A 13437-nucleotide genomic window follows, 5' to 3' on the forward strand; every position below is an offset into this window, starting at 1 on the left:
TGGCCTATTAATAAAAAACAACAACATAATCACGTTCCTCCATCATGTTCTCATACACTTTATGCAGTTAATAGCCTCTGTGTCTGTACTGTTATATACTTAGGCAGTTAACTGGTTCATGCAGCTTTACATGAACACCCGAGCCTTACACTATGGCTGGTCCAAATAACTAAAGCAATTGTTACCATCCACCTCTTGTGTCTCCCCTTTTCCTCATAGATTGTAAGCTTGCGAGCAGCAGGGCCCTCATTCCTCCTGGTATCTGTTTTGAACTGTGATTTCTGTTATGCTGTAATGTCTGTTGTCTGTATAAGTCCCCTCTATAAGTTGTAAAGCGCTGCGGAATATGTTGGCGCTATATAAATAAAATTATTATTATTATTTTTATTTAACCCCTTCATGACCTTGGGATTTTCCATTTTTCCGTGTTCGTTTTTCACTCCCCTCCTTCCCAGAGCCATAACTTTTTAATTTTTCCGTCAATTTGGCCATGTGAGGGCTTATTTTTTGCGGGACGAGTTGTACTTTTGAACGACATCATTGGTTTTACCATGTTGTGTACTAGAAAACGGGAAAAAAATTCCAAGTGCGGTGAAATTGCAAAAAAAGTGCAATCCCACACTTGTTTTTTGCTTGGCTTTTTTGCTAGGTTCACTATATGCTAAAACTGACCTGCCATTATGATTCTCCAGGTCACTACGAGTTCATAGACACCTAACATGACTAGGTTATTTTTTACCTAAGTGGTGAAAAAAAATTCCAAACTTTGCTAAAAAAAAAAAAAAAAAAAACACGCGCCATTTTCCGATACTTTTAGCGTCTCCATTTTTCATGATCTGGGGTCGGTTGAGGGCTTATTTTTGCGTGCCGAGCTGGCGTTTTTAACGATTCCAATTCGGTGCAGATACGTTCTTTTGATCGCCCGTTATTGCATTTTAATGCAATGTCGCGGCGACCAAAAAAAGTAATTCTGGCGTTTAGATTTTTTTTCTCGTTACGCCGTTTAGCAATCAGGTTAATGCTTTTTTTTTTATTGATAGATCGGGCGATTCTGAACGTGGCGATACCAAATATGTGTAGGTTTGATTTTTTTTTTTATTGATTTATTTTGATTGGGGCGAAAGGGGGGTGATTTAAACTTTTATATATTTTTTTTTTTTCACATTTTTTTTCACTTTTTTTTTTTTTTTTTTTTACTTTTGCCATGCTTCAATAGCCTTCATAGGAGGCTAGAAGCAGGCACAGCACGATCGGCTCTGCTACATAGCAGCGATCTGCTGCGAGCAGCTGTTCGCTGCTATGTAGCAGAAAATCAGGTGTGCTGTGAGCGCCTGCCACAGGGTGGCGCTCACAGCTGCCGGGGATCAGTAACCATAGAGGTCTCAAGGACCTCTATGGTTACAATGGAGAAGCATCGCAGACCTCCGATCATGTGACCGGGGTCGGCGATGCGCTCATATCCGGCCGTCCGGCCAGATGCGGTAGTTAAATGCCGCTGTCTGCGTTTGACAGCGGCATTCAACTAGTTAATAGCGGCGGGTGAATCGCGATTTCACCCGCCGCTATTGCGGGCACATGTCAGCTGTTCAAAACAGCTGACATGTCCCGGCTTTGATGCGGGCTCACCGCGGAGCCCTGCATCAAAGCAGGGGAGCTGACCTCGGATGTACTATCCCGTCCGAGGTCAGTAAGGGGTTAAACATTCCAAAAATTCCTGTGAAACACCTGAAGGGTTCATAAACTTCTTGAATGTGGTTTTGAGCACCTTGAGGGGTGCAGTTTTTAGACTGGTGTCACACTTGGGTATTTTCTATCATATAGACCCCTCAAAATTACTTCAAATGAGATGTGGTCCCTAAAAAAAAAAATGGTGTTGTAAAAATTAGAAATTTCTGGTCAACTTTTAACCCTTATAACTCCCTAACAAAAAAAAATTGTGGTTCCAAAATTGTGCTGATGTAAAGTAGACATGTGGAAAATGTTACATATTAAGTATTTTGCTTGACATCTCTCTGTGATTTAAGGGCATAAAAATTTAAAGTTGGAAAATTGCGAAATTGTCAAAATTTCCGCCAAATTTCCGTTTTTTTCACAAATAAACGCAAGTTATATCGAAGAAATTTTACCACTATCATGAAGTACAATATGTCACGAGAAAACAATGTCAGAATCGCTAAGATCTGTTGAAGCGTTCCAGAGTTATAACCTCATAAAGGGACAGTGGTCAGAATTGTAAAAATCGGCCCGGTCATTAACGTGCAAACCACCCTCGGGGCTTAAGGGGTTAACATTCTGCGGCTCGTAAACCCACTGTACTGTACAACACACCATTTTGAAAGCGCGTTATGTCCAAAGCGCTGCTATTCCTGATCATGGGCACGTACCCTTAAATGAGGTTTTCCAAAGTCTTCAAACAGAGGCTGGACAGACATCAGTCTGGGATGAATCCTGCTTTGAGCAGTGGGTTGGACCAGATAACCCAAGAGGTCCCTTCCAACTCTACCATTCTATGAATACAGCCATTTGTCACCTATCTACAGCAGAGAACAATACAAGACCATTAATGGCTTTGATGATAAAAATGCTGTAACGACTCATCCAGTCTCATATTATGCTAAAGGCCATTGCTTTATCCCGTGTGCTAAAAAAAAAAAAAAAAGGGACCGGAAGCAAGCCAACAATACACCAAAAAAAAAAGCATGCTGGAGGCAGCAAAATAAGGATGCGTAACAGGCAGGCGAGGAACATTCCTCCCGAGTCCCAAACAGCAGCACATTCCTGACGTGCCAGCGAGGCCTGGACCATAGAGAATGTGCTGGGTGCTACAAATTATACCTCATGTAAACAGCCCTGGGGAAATGGACCTGACAAGATCTCACTGCAGATCCAAGATATGCACCGAGGATCTAAAAAACACTCATCATAGGAGATACCACAGGAGAGTTATACAGTGGCTTGCAAGAGTATTCACCCATTGGCTTTACCCATTTTTTTAAATTACAACCTGTGTTTAAATATTTTTGTAATCCGATTTGTGTGTGATCAGTACTAAATAGTCTAAGCTGGTGAAGTGAGAAAATATAGGTATAAATTAAAATGTATTGGATCAAATACAGTAACTAAAAATTGGCTTGTGCATATGTATTCAATCCTTTTGCTATGAAGACCCTAAAAAATTATGCTGCAAGCAATTATCTTCATGAGTCACATACTTAGTGACAGGAAGTCCACCTGTGTGCAATCTGAATGTCACACGGTCTGTCAGTATATACACACATTTTCTGAAAGGTCACAAAGGCTGCAAGACCATTAATTAATCAGCACCAATAACCAAACTCCACCATGAAGACCAAAGAGATCTCAAACAAGTCAGAGACAAAGTTTTTGAGAAGTACAAGTCAGGGTTGGGTTATAAAAAAATAAAAATAATCCCAATCTCCGATGATCCCCCAGAGCACCATCAAATCCATTATCATCAAATGGAAAGAACAAGGTACCACAACAACCCGGCCAAGACCGGGCCAACCACCAAAACTCAGCAACACAGAGCAAAAGGTAACCCTAAAGGAGCGTCAGAGTTCCCAAGCAGAGACTGAAGTATCAGTCCACACAACCACAATAAGCCGTATACGCCATACAGGTGGTATTAAGGAAGAGTGGGCAGAAAAAAAAGCATTTACTGACACAAAAATTGTAAGGCTCATTTTGAGTTTGCTAAAAGACATATGGCAGATTCCACAAATTTATGGAGGAAGGTGTGGTGGTCACATGAGAAAAAAAATTGAACTTTTTGGCCACCAAGGTAAATGCTATGTCTGGCACCAACCCAACACAAATCACCCCAAGAACACCATCCCCACAGTGAAACATGGTGATGGCAGCATCATGCTCTGGGGAAGTTTTTTGGCAGCAAGGACCGGGAAAATGATCTGAATCGAAGGGAAGATGGATAGTGCAAAATACTGGGATATTCTTGAGCAAACCTGTTTCAGTCTGTCAGTGATCTGAGACTGGAACGGATGTTCAACTTCCAACAAGACAATGATCAAAAGCATACTGCGAAAGCAACACTCGAGTGGTTTAAAGGGAAGCAGGCAAATGTTTTGGAGAGGCCTAGTCAAAGCGCAGACCTTAATCCAATTGAGAATCTGTGGTCAGACCTGAAGATTGCTGTTCACCAGAGGAAACCATCTAACTTGAAGGAGCTGGAGCAGTTTTGCCTTGAGGAATGGGGAAAATGCTAACGGTAGGATGTGAAAAGCTCATAGACACTTATTCAAAGCTACTTGCAGCTTTAATTGCCGCAAAAGGAGGCTCTACAAAGTCCTGACTTTAGTGTAGCGAACAGTTATGCACACTGAAGTTTTTAGTTGTTTTGTCCAATTCGTTTGCGTCACAATAAAAAATAAAACCAAATATTCACAGCTGCAGAGACATGTTCTTTACATGATCTGATGCAAAACCTAATAAAAAAAAAAAAAAAAAAAAGGTGACATTCCAAAACAACAAAATGTGAAGGGGCGGACGACTACTTTCACAAGCCACTGTATATACAGGGAGAAGCGGATTTTTAACATCCCCTTCATAAGTTCCTATTCACTCAAATGTAACATCTAGAAAATCATATGGATAATAAGGGTGTGTGCACACGCTGCGGATTTTGCTGCGGATCCGCAGCGGTTTTGACGCTGCGGATCCGCAGCAGTTTTCCCTAAGTTTACAGTACCATGTAAACCTATGGAAAAGCAAAAACCGAAATGCACATGCTGCGGAAAATTCCGCGTGGATTCGCTGCGGAAAAAAAGAAGTAGCATGTCACTTCTTTCTGTGGATTCCGCAGCGGTTTTCAACCTGCACCAATAGGAAAGTGCAGATGAAAACCCGCAGAGGAATCCGCAGAAGAAACCGCGTGAAAATCCGCAGTGAAAACCGCAGTGATTTTGCACTGCGGATTTTCCAAATCCGCTGCGGAAAAATCCGCAGCAAAATCCGCAACGTGTGCACATACCCTAACAGTTTTTCTTCTATAGGAAGAGGTATTCCCATGTTACAGAAACGGATACAAGTAGACAGGAAGAGGCTATAACCAATAGTTGTTACTCTGTCTAAAGCTACAGTCAGGTCCAGAAATATAGGATTCAGGACCGGAGGGTATGTATGAGTTATACATACTCCCGGCTAGTGGGTGCAACCTCACTCCATGTACTTGTATTTGTTAACAGCTAAAATTCCAAAACTTGTGTCACTATCCAAATATTTCTTGACCTAATTATACACGTGCATTGGTAGTCGTTCACTGGCCCATTCACAAGTGTCAGAAAACTGTATGGGGAAGAATGATCATTTACATGGGGCAATGTGCTGCCGACAATGATTTTTATGTCAGTCTAAACAACCTGATAGTTGGGAACGAACATTCTTACAAATGCTAATTTGCCATCTAAATGGGCCTTTATGAGTACGGTAGTTCCATTTTGCTGACAGGGTGGATAGTATCAGAGGTTCGTGTAATCTCTAAGGATATGAGGCCATGAACACATTTTCGTGCAGAACAGCAGCACTCCGTTTATCCCGGTGTTACTCTGCCCTGATCTACGCCCATTGCTTGTGAAGAAGGTTTTACAAGACCATGTCTACCTCCACCAATGTTTTTTTGCCAGGGATCCTCCCTGCACGGCTGCAAGAACTTATGGAAGATGCCAACATGTGGATGCAGTTACCTAGGCATGGCTAAGCATCATTTTTTCTGGATTGCTTACCAAAAAATAATGGGCAGACAATATTTTTTTTTACGGACACATTTAAAATGTATCACAGTTATAATTGATCCATATCTACAGTCCATAGTTCTGATATACAGATATCAGCTGCATTCACTGTAAAATGAAAGAGGTCCTGCAATGCCTGCACCTGAAAAAAGAGCCATAGCAAAGCAGAAAAACTATACTATTTATAAGGCTGGGTTCACATTGCGTTAACAGCAGACCGTTCAACACATGTATTAACGGGCTGCTGTTAACGCAAGTGCCGATATGTCATTGCGCTGCCGCAGACAGAGCTAGCAGATGCTCTATCTGCGCTAGCAGGTACGGACCCGGAAATGCTGCAGCCCACGTCCCATTGTGGGCATGCGCTAGCGATGCGTCTGACATAGGACTTAATGGCGGCGTTAACGGATTACGTTACACCGCGTTATGCCGCGGTGTAACGTAGTCCGTCTAACGGACACCTATAACACAATGTGAACCCAGCCTAATTGGAGTGATTTGCTAACATTATTACACCTACTACATATTGGGATAGGATCTTGGAGATGGCAATACACCTTCAAAGGTCACACTCGCTCAATGCGGTCTATGAGAGCCAGAACGATTTTCTCATAGATGTACATTGAAAAGTGGCCTCCGGCACGCTCCAGCAAACACTGGAGCCATCCAGCAGGTCAGAACCTGGTGAAGACAGTGGCGGTTAAGTATAAGACATGGGTCCGGGACCTTAGATTAGAAGCGCCACTCCAGTGCTGCAATAAAACACTGCTGTAGTGGTGCTTTAAGGCACTCGCCCCATTGGCACTGAACTGGAATATCTGGGATAGCCAATGGATGAGAGCAGAGAAAATAAAAATAACGGTGGCTCAGTGGTTAGAATTGTAGCCTTGCAGCACTGGGGTCCTGGGTTCAAATCCCACCAAGGACAACATCTGCAAGGAGTTTCTATGTTCTCCCCATGCTTGTGTGGGTTTCCTCCCACACCCCAAAGACATACTAACACGGAATCTTGATTGTGAGCCCCATTGGGGACAGCGATGATCATGTCTAAACTGCTGCTGAATATGATAGCGCTACATAAGCAAAGCATAAGAAATAAAAATCAGAAAGGAACCAAGTCATAGCAGAAGTGCTGCCACCTTATTGTGGGGTGTTCAGATGACAGCACAGATCTACCGAGACCACCCATAAATGGCAGCAATATACAAACTGCAAAATATCTATTAGGAATAGAAACTCAATATAAAAAGCCATTCATGGAACTCTCCAAGGAATCTGCCAGGGCATAAATATTAAATATCTCCAATTATTTCCATCTATACCATGCTCATATTTAGAAGAAATCAATGAGTCTGTCTGCTTGGAGCACATCATACAAACGGGGAGATGACAAGCACTTATTCCAGGGAGAGGTCTGCTGACAAGCATGGATTTGTCATTCAGAGACCCAACAACTAACTGCCCAGTTTCCGCCACTAATCAAAATGATTCTTCTACCAACAGACGATGTATTCCTAAACTGATGGAAACTATTAACAAGGATTTTTACCAACAGCAAGGAATTAGGAAAGAATGAGGAATAACTCAGGGATAGCTGGGGCTCCCAGAGATCCCAGGAAAGGGGCTCAGCCTCTGCTCTATTCATGGTCTATGGGACTGTCGGAGAAAGCAAAGTACAGCAGAACTGCAGGGAGGAGGGGGTCCGACCTTATGGAGAGAGAGGATAAATTGTGATGTTGGTAAAACCCCTTTATTTTTTTTATTTAAAGAAAAAATATCAATTGGATAAAGGAAACAATGATAAATGAAATATTTTAATTCTAACGTTGTCATAGTGCAAGTAGTACAGCATTAACTCCAGTGCCTGGGGCACATCCCCTCCCTGACACCAATTCACACAGCGCAGCTGGCTTCCCATTGTCTCGATGTATGGCACATATAAGCTACTGATCTTCTTACATGGCCAGAGGGTGGCTCACCGCAGACTGCCTGGTCTGCCCTGTGATTATAGCCTGGGTGGGGAGGATTTGGGGAGAGGAGCGCTCTCATACTGTCAGCCAGGACAGATTTCTTCCTAGAACAGTATGGTGAGAGAGCAGGGGGCAAAGATTCTTCTAACTTCTCAGTGACCTTTGCCTTCATTATTTATCCAGGATCCAAAAAGTTTTGCATTTAGCTAATATTCAATATGTAAAGGGGAGCAGCTGAATACTAGGTGACGAAATAACTAATATTTGGGGAGTAAATCCTTGAGTATTTCCATCAGCGCCCTTTCACCATGAGGGTGCATTCCGTGTGTGGTATCCCGATCTGTCCTACCAGCCTCATATACCGTATATGTACAAGGCTGTTATCTCCGGGCAGGACACGTGCGGTCGGCTAGTGTTAACTAGTCAAGGTCTGTAAAATATGGTGGTGTAAATGCTCCCTTAGGGATCACTTCATCAGCTTTCCATTGCTTTATAATGGCCAAGTGCAGATTCTCTGACCTATACTATTCTATTATGCCCCACATGTTTCTGAATATCACCAGCTTTGCAAACACCGAAATTCACAGCCACATTCATAGACTAACAATTTGCACCAGCAGCTGGTCTATACTGTGCACTTTGCCATGTGTCCAGCAGAGGCAGCTTTGCCTACCGCATCAGAGGGCAGGGGCAATGAAGCAAGCTGGATACCTGCAAGCTTCAGAGCAGAGAGCTTACAGGAGTGCACTCTTTTCTTAGGAAACCAGCCACCTTTGATAGATCACAGGGGTGTCTGGTAACCTAGGCAACAAGCTGTAAACTAGGGAATTGAAAATCCCTCTGTACTTGAGAACAGAAGGATTTTTTTCATATGAGGTAAAATCACAAAGTTGCAAATCTTTGCAATTTTGCCACTCTAATAACATGAGAGCCCCTTTAATTGTAGAGGAGAACCACTTTAATTGTATATGGTCCTGGATAAGCTGTGTGCCAGTAAAGCACTGATTCATCAAAGTATTGGCCAAAAAAACTGGCGTGAAACACTTTGAAATGTTGCATATTTTTTCAGCAATATGGAATTGTGCTCATAATTTTGATTTTTGGCAGAAATGTTACTCTAGTCCTTGACTAAAGCAGCACTTCTGGCGAGGTGCACGAAGCAGAGAAGATGTGCAAGATCCATTAAACAGAGTGCACCTCTTAATTTGGTGCATCCTAATCCAAAGAGCCCCTTTAATACGGAGTGTAAAATGCCAGTGCTAATGAATTGGGCCCTAAGTGCAAGTCCATACCGATCCAAGTGGTGGAACAAAACTGGAAAAGGAATCTGCTGAAAAATCTATTATGTGTGGGGATACCAGCCAACTGATGGTGGGGACAAATGTTGATCAGACACACGTCCGATCCTGATCACAGTTTTCCCTGAGAATAGTCGCCAGGCGACATTTCAGTCAGCGGCTTTCTCAAAAAGAGCACAGGAGCGCTGACCCGATCGAGCACTCCTGTGTATGGGAGAGTCGGCTGTTCACAAAACAATCGTCCAAAGCATCATTATGTCAACAGCAATCTAATGTGTGCGGCCAGACTCAGGCTTCGCCGAAAGTGTAGGGGCCAGACTCAGACTTCACCGAAAGAGTAGGGGAGGGCAGACAAAGTACGACTGCGCCGGAGCCGCTGCAAGAAGACAAGAAGAGGACGTCATCGTAAGATGATAGGAGGCGCCGAACCGGACCACGACGCCCATCGGACCAGACCGCACCGGGACCGCCCCTGGGTGAGTATAATATAATCTTTATTTCTCCTCTTTCAGGATACATCGGGGGCTTATCTACAGCATTACAGAATGCTGTAGATAAGCCCCTGATGCTGGTGGGCTTAGCTCAGATACGATTTTTGGGGGTGACAGGTTCCCTTTAATCACGGACTGGACTTCATTTCGGACTTTGCGGCATATAATTATCATGAATGTCTCGGATGGTGCTCAGCCACACCCACTCCTGCTGAACTCCACCCACTTTCCAAAGACAATGAACCAGCCCTCATAAGGGTTCGTTCTTACACATCTATGGTTGATCCACCATGGACCAGAAAGGTAATTTTCATCTTTTCAGAGACTTCTTGAATGGTGGATGTGTGTGAACTGAACCTATATAGTGACTGGATCTGAATTCTGACAACTCAATAGAAAATATTCTGTCACAAAATATTAAAGGGTTAATCCCAAGAAAGCAAGTTATCCTCTAACAGTAAGACAGGGGATAAGTTACAGATTGCTGGGGTCTGGACACAGCACCTTCAGCTTTGCCAAGAATCTGGCTCTGAAAGGTGGAAATTGTGAGTTGAAGACCCCTATCTTGCAGAGAGCGGAGGTGCACAGGACACGGTCTGTACTCCACCTTCTCCAGCAGTCCCACAGGTAATGGATAGAGCAGAGGTCGGGTCAGGCTCAAGACCAGGCTCTATCCCTTGGTCCTCGCGTTCCAGAGTCCTATTCTCAGGTTGATTGGAGGTCCCGGCAGACAGACCCCCAGTGATCAGCAAGTTGTTGTTATCTCACAGATTAGGTCACAGATTAGGGATAACTTACTATTTTATGAATAACCCATTAACCCTATAGCTATTGTCCAATATAATGAAAAAGCTGTAGACATCTCCGCATGTAAACATCACATGATATCTGTAGCCAATCACTGGCCTCAACGGTATATGGTCATAAATGACTGAGGCCAGCGACTGTCTGCAGTGGGCCCAGCACATATACGTGGGGTATGTGGACCGTTACTTCTGCAACCAAAGAAATGAGCTGTGGGAGCATTGGGGGCATGGTGCTGGAACAGTTGGGGAGTATACATTGTTTTTCCTGTCGTATTGCCTATGTGCAGTTTTTCGTTATCTTGGACATCCCCTTTAAGGCCAGGGCTACAGAGTTTTTGTAGTACTATGGAGTAAATTTTATCTGGAGTGACAGCTGCTGTCCAACTAATCAGTGTATGCATTCTGACCGCAGTGGTCATCAAAAAGTTGAGATCTCTTTATAGTCCAACAAACGCTCTACGTAGCCAGGGACTAACACAGTGTAATCTCTGGTACACACTGCTGTCACAAGGGCAGGGGCACCAAGACCCAGGAAACCCCTCCAGTGCCAGGCACGACACGGAGAGGGCACCAAGACCCAGGAAACCCCTCCAGGGCCAGGCACGACACGGAGAGGGCACCAAGACCCCAGAAACCCCTCCAGTGCCAGGCATGATACGGAGAGGGCACCAAGACCAGGAAACCCCTCCAGTGCCAGGCACGACACAGGGGAGGGCACCAAGACCAGGAAACCCCTCCAGTGCCAGGCACGACACAGGGAGGGCACCAAGACCCAGGTAACCCCTCCAGTGCCAGGCACGACACAGGGGAGGGCACCAAGACCCAGGTAACCCCTCCAGAGCCAGGCACGACACGGAGAGGGCACCAAGACCCAGGTAACCCCTCCAGTGCCAGGCACGACACAGGGAGGGCACCAAGACCAGGAAACCCCTCCAGTGCCAGGCACGACACAGGGAGGGCACCAAGACCCAGGTAACCCCTCCAGTGCCAGGCACGACACAGGGGAGGGCACCAAGACCCAGGTAACCCCTCCAGTGCCAGGCACGACACAGGGGAGGGCACCAAGACCCACGTAACCCCTCCAGTGCCAGGCACGATACAGGGAGGGCACCAAGACCCAGGTAACCCCTCCAGTGCCAGGCACGATACAGGGAGGGCACCAAGACCCAGGTAACCCCTCCAGTGCCAGGCACGATACAGGGAGGGCACCAAGACCCAGGTAACCCCTCCAGTGCCAGGCACGACACAGGGGAGGGCACCAAGACCCAGGTAACCCCTCCAGTGCCAGGCACGATACAGGGAGGGCACCAAGACCCAGGTAACCCCTCCAGTGCCAGGCACGACACAGGGGAGGGCACCAAGACCCAGGTAACCCCTCCAGTGCCAGGCACGATACAGGGAGGGCACCAAGACCGAGGTAACCCCTCCAGTGCCAGGCACGATACAGGGAGGGCACCAAGACCCAGGTAACCCCTCCAGTGCCAGGCATGACACAGGGGAGGGCACCAAGACCCAGGTAACCCCTCCAGTGCCAGGCACGATACAGGGAGGGCACCAAGACCCAGGTAACCCCTCCAGAGCCAGGCACGACACGGAGAGGGCACCAAGACCCAGGAAACCCCTCCAGGGCCAGGCACGATACAGGGAGGGCACCAAGACCCAGGTAACCCCTCCAGTGCCAGGCACGACACAGGGAGGGCACCAAGACCCAGGTAACCCCTCCAGTGCCAGGCACGACACAGGGAGGGCACCAAGACCCAGGTAACCCCTCCAGTGCCAGGCACAACACAGGGAGGGCACCAAGACCCAGGTAACCCCTCCAGTGCCAGGCACGACACAGAGAGGGCACCAAAACCCAGGTAACCCCTCCAGAGCCAGGCACGACACAGGGAGGGCACCAAGACCCAGGTAACCCCTCCAGTGCCAGGCACGACACAGAGAGGGCACCAAAACCCAGGTAACCCCTCCAGAGACAGGCACGACACGGAGAGGGCACCAAGACCCAGGTAACCCCTCCAGTGCCAGGCACGACACAGGGGAGGGCACCAAGACCAGGAAACCCCTCCAGTGCCAGGCACGACACAGGGAGGGCACCAAGACCCAGGTAACCCCTCCAGTGCCAGGCACGACACAGGGGAGGGCACCAAGACCAGGAAACCCCTCCAGTGCCAGGCACGACACAGAGAGGGCACCAAGACCCAGGTAACCCCTCCAGTGCCAGGCACGACACAGGGGAGGGCACCAAGACCAGGAAACCCCTCCAGTGCCAGGCACGACACAGAGAGGGCACCAAGACCCAGGTAACCCCTCCAGTGCCAGGCACGACACAGGGGAGGGCACCAAGACCCAGGTAACCCCTCCAGTGCCAGGCACGACACAGGGGAGGGCACCAAGACCCAGGTAACCCCTCCAGTGCCAGGCACGACACGGGGGGGGGGGCACCAAGACCAGGAAACCCCTCCAGTGCCAGGCACGACACGGAGAGGGCACCAAGACCCAGGTAACCCCTCCAGTGCCAGGCATGACACTCTGCCCCCACCCCGAGCCACACACGTGTAACCCTACTACTTCTCATTAACCCATGACCTGTCAGACGTCTCCCCCCAGTCCTGAGCCAGTCACATCCTCTATAAAGTACATGGACTGTCAGTGAGCGCAGTCCGCTCGTGTCTGCCGCCTTCTCCTGAGGCTGCATGCATATAAATGAGAGCGCACAGTCACCACATCCCCGGGCTCCTCACCTGCGTCCTCTGCCCGGCGGTGCCCGCGGCACAAAGCTGCAGCCAGGTAATGCACGGCACAATATAGCCAGCCTGCAAACAAACTAGTTCTCACAGCGGGGCGGAGAGAGTGACAGGACGAAAGAGCCAATCAGCACAGAGCATGGAAGCTGGGGGCGGTGCCGCATCTTCAACAGCGAATCAGAGTAGTGAGGTTTCCTCGCTGTGGGCGGCTGCTCTCAGAGTCCGGACCCAGAGCACAGGAGGTGGAGGGGGGACCCCGGGGAATGCTGGGAGATTAGAGGAATGCTGTCACTGGGCGCCGGCAGACTCCGCGGGTGATGATTACATCCTGAGGCCACGGTCACACATCAGTATTTTACA

At 47.2% G+C, this 13437-nt stretch overlaps 1 protein-coding gene across 1 annotated transcript in view; it reads right to left on the reverse strand.

Moving 5' to 3' along the window:
• Positions 1-13182, reverse strand: part of LOC143775378 (kelch-like protein 25) — a 49457-nt gene extending 36275 nt beyond the window's left edge. Inside the window, exon 1 of the mRNA XM_077263440.1 lies at positions 13075-13182. The gene's annotated coding sequence lies outside the window, so the exon portion shown is untranslated. The remainder of the gene's footprint in view (positions 1-13074) is intronic.
• Between the last annotated feature and the right edge of the window lie 255 nt (positions 13183-13437).

This window comes from Ranitomeya variabilis, chromosome 5, assembly GCF_051348905.1.
Source record: "Ranitomeya variabilis isolate aRanVar5 chromosome 5, aRanVar5.hap1, whole genome shotgun sequence".
Lineage (NCBI taxonomy): Eukaryota > Metazoa > Chordata > Amphibia > Anura > Dendrobatidae > Ranitomeya > Ranitomeya variabilis.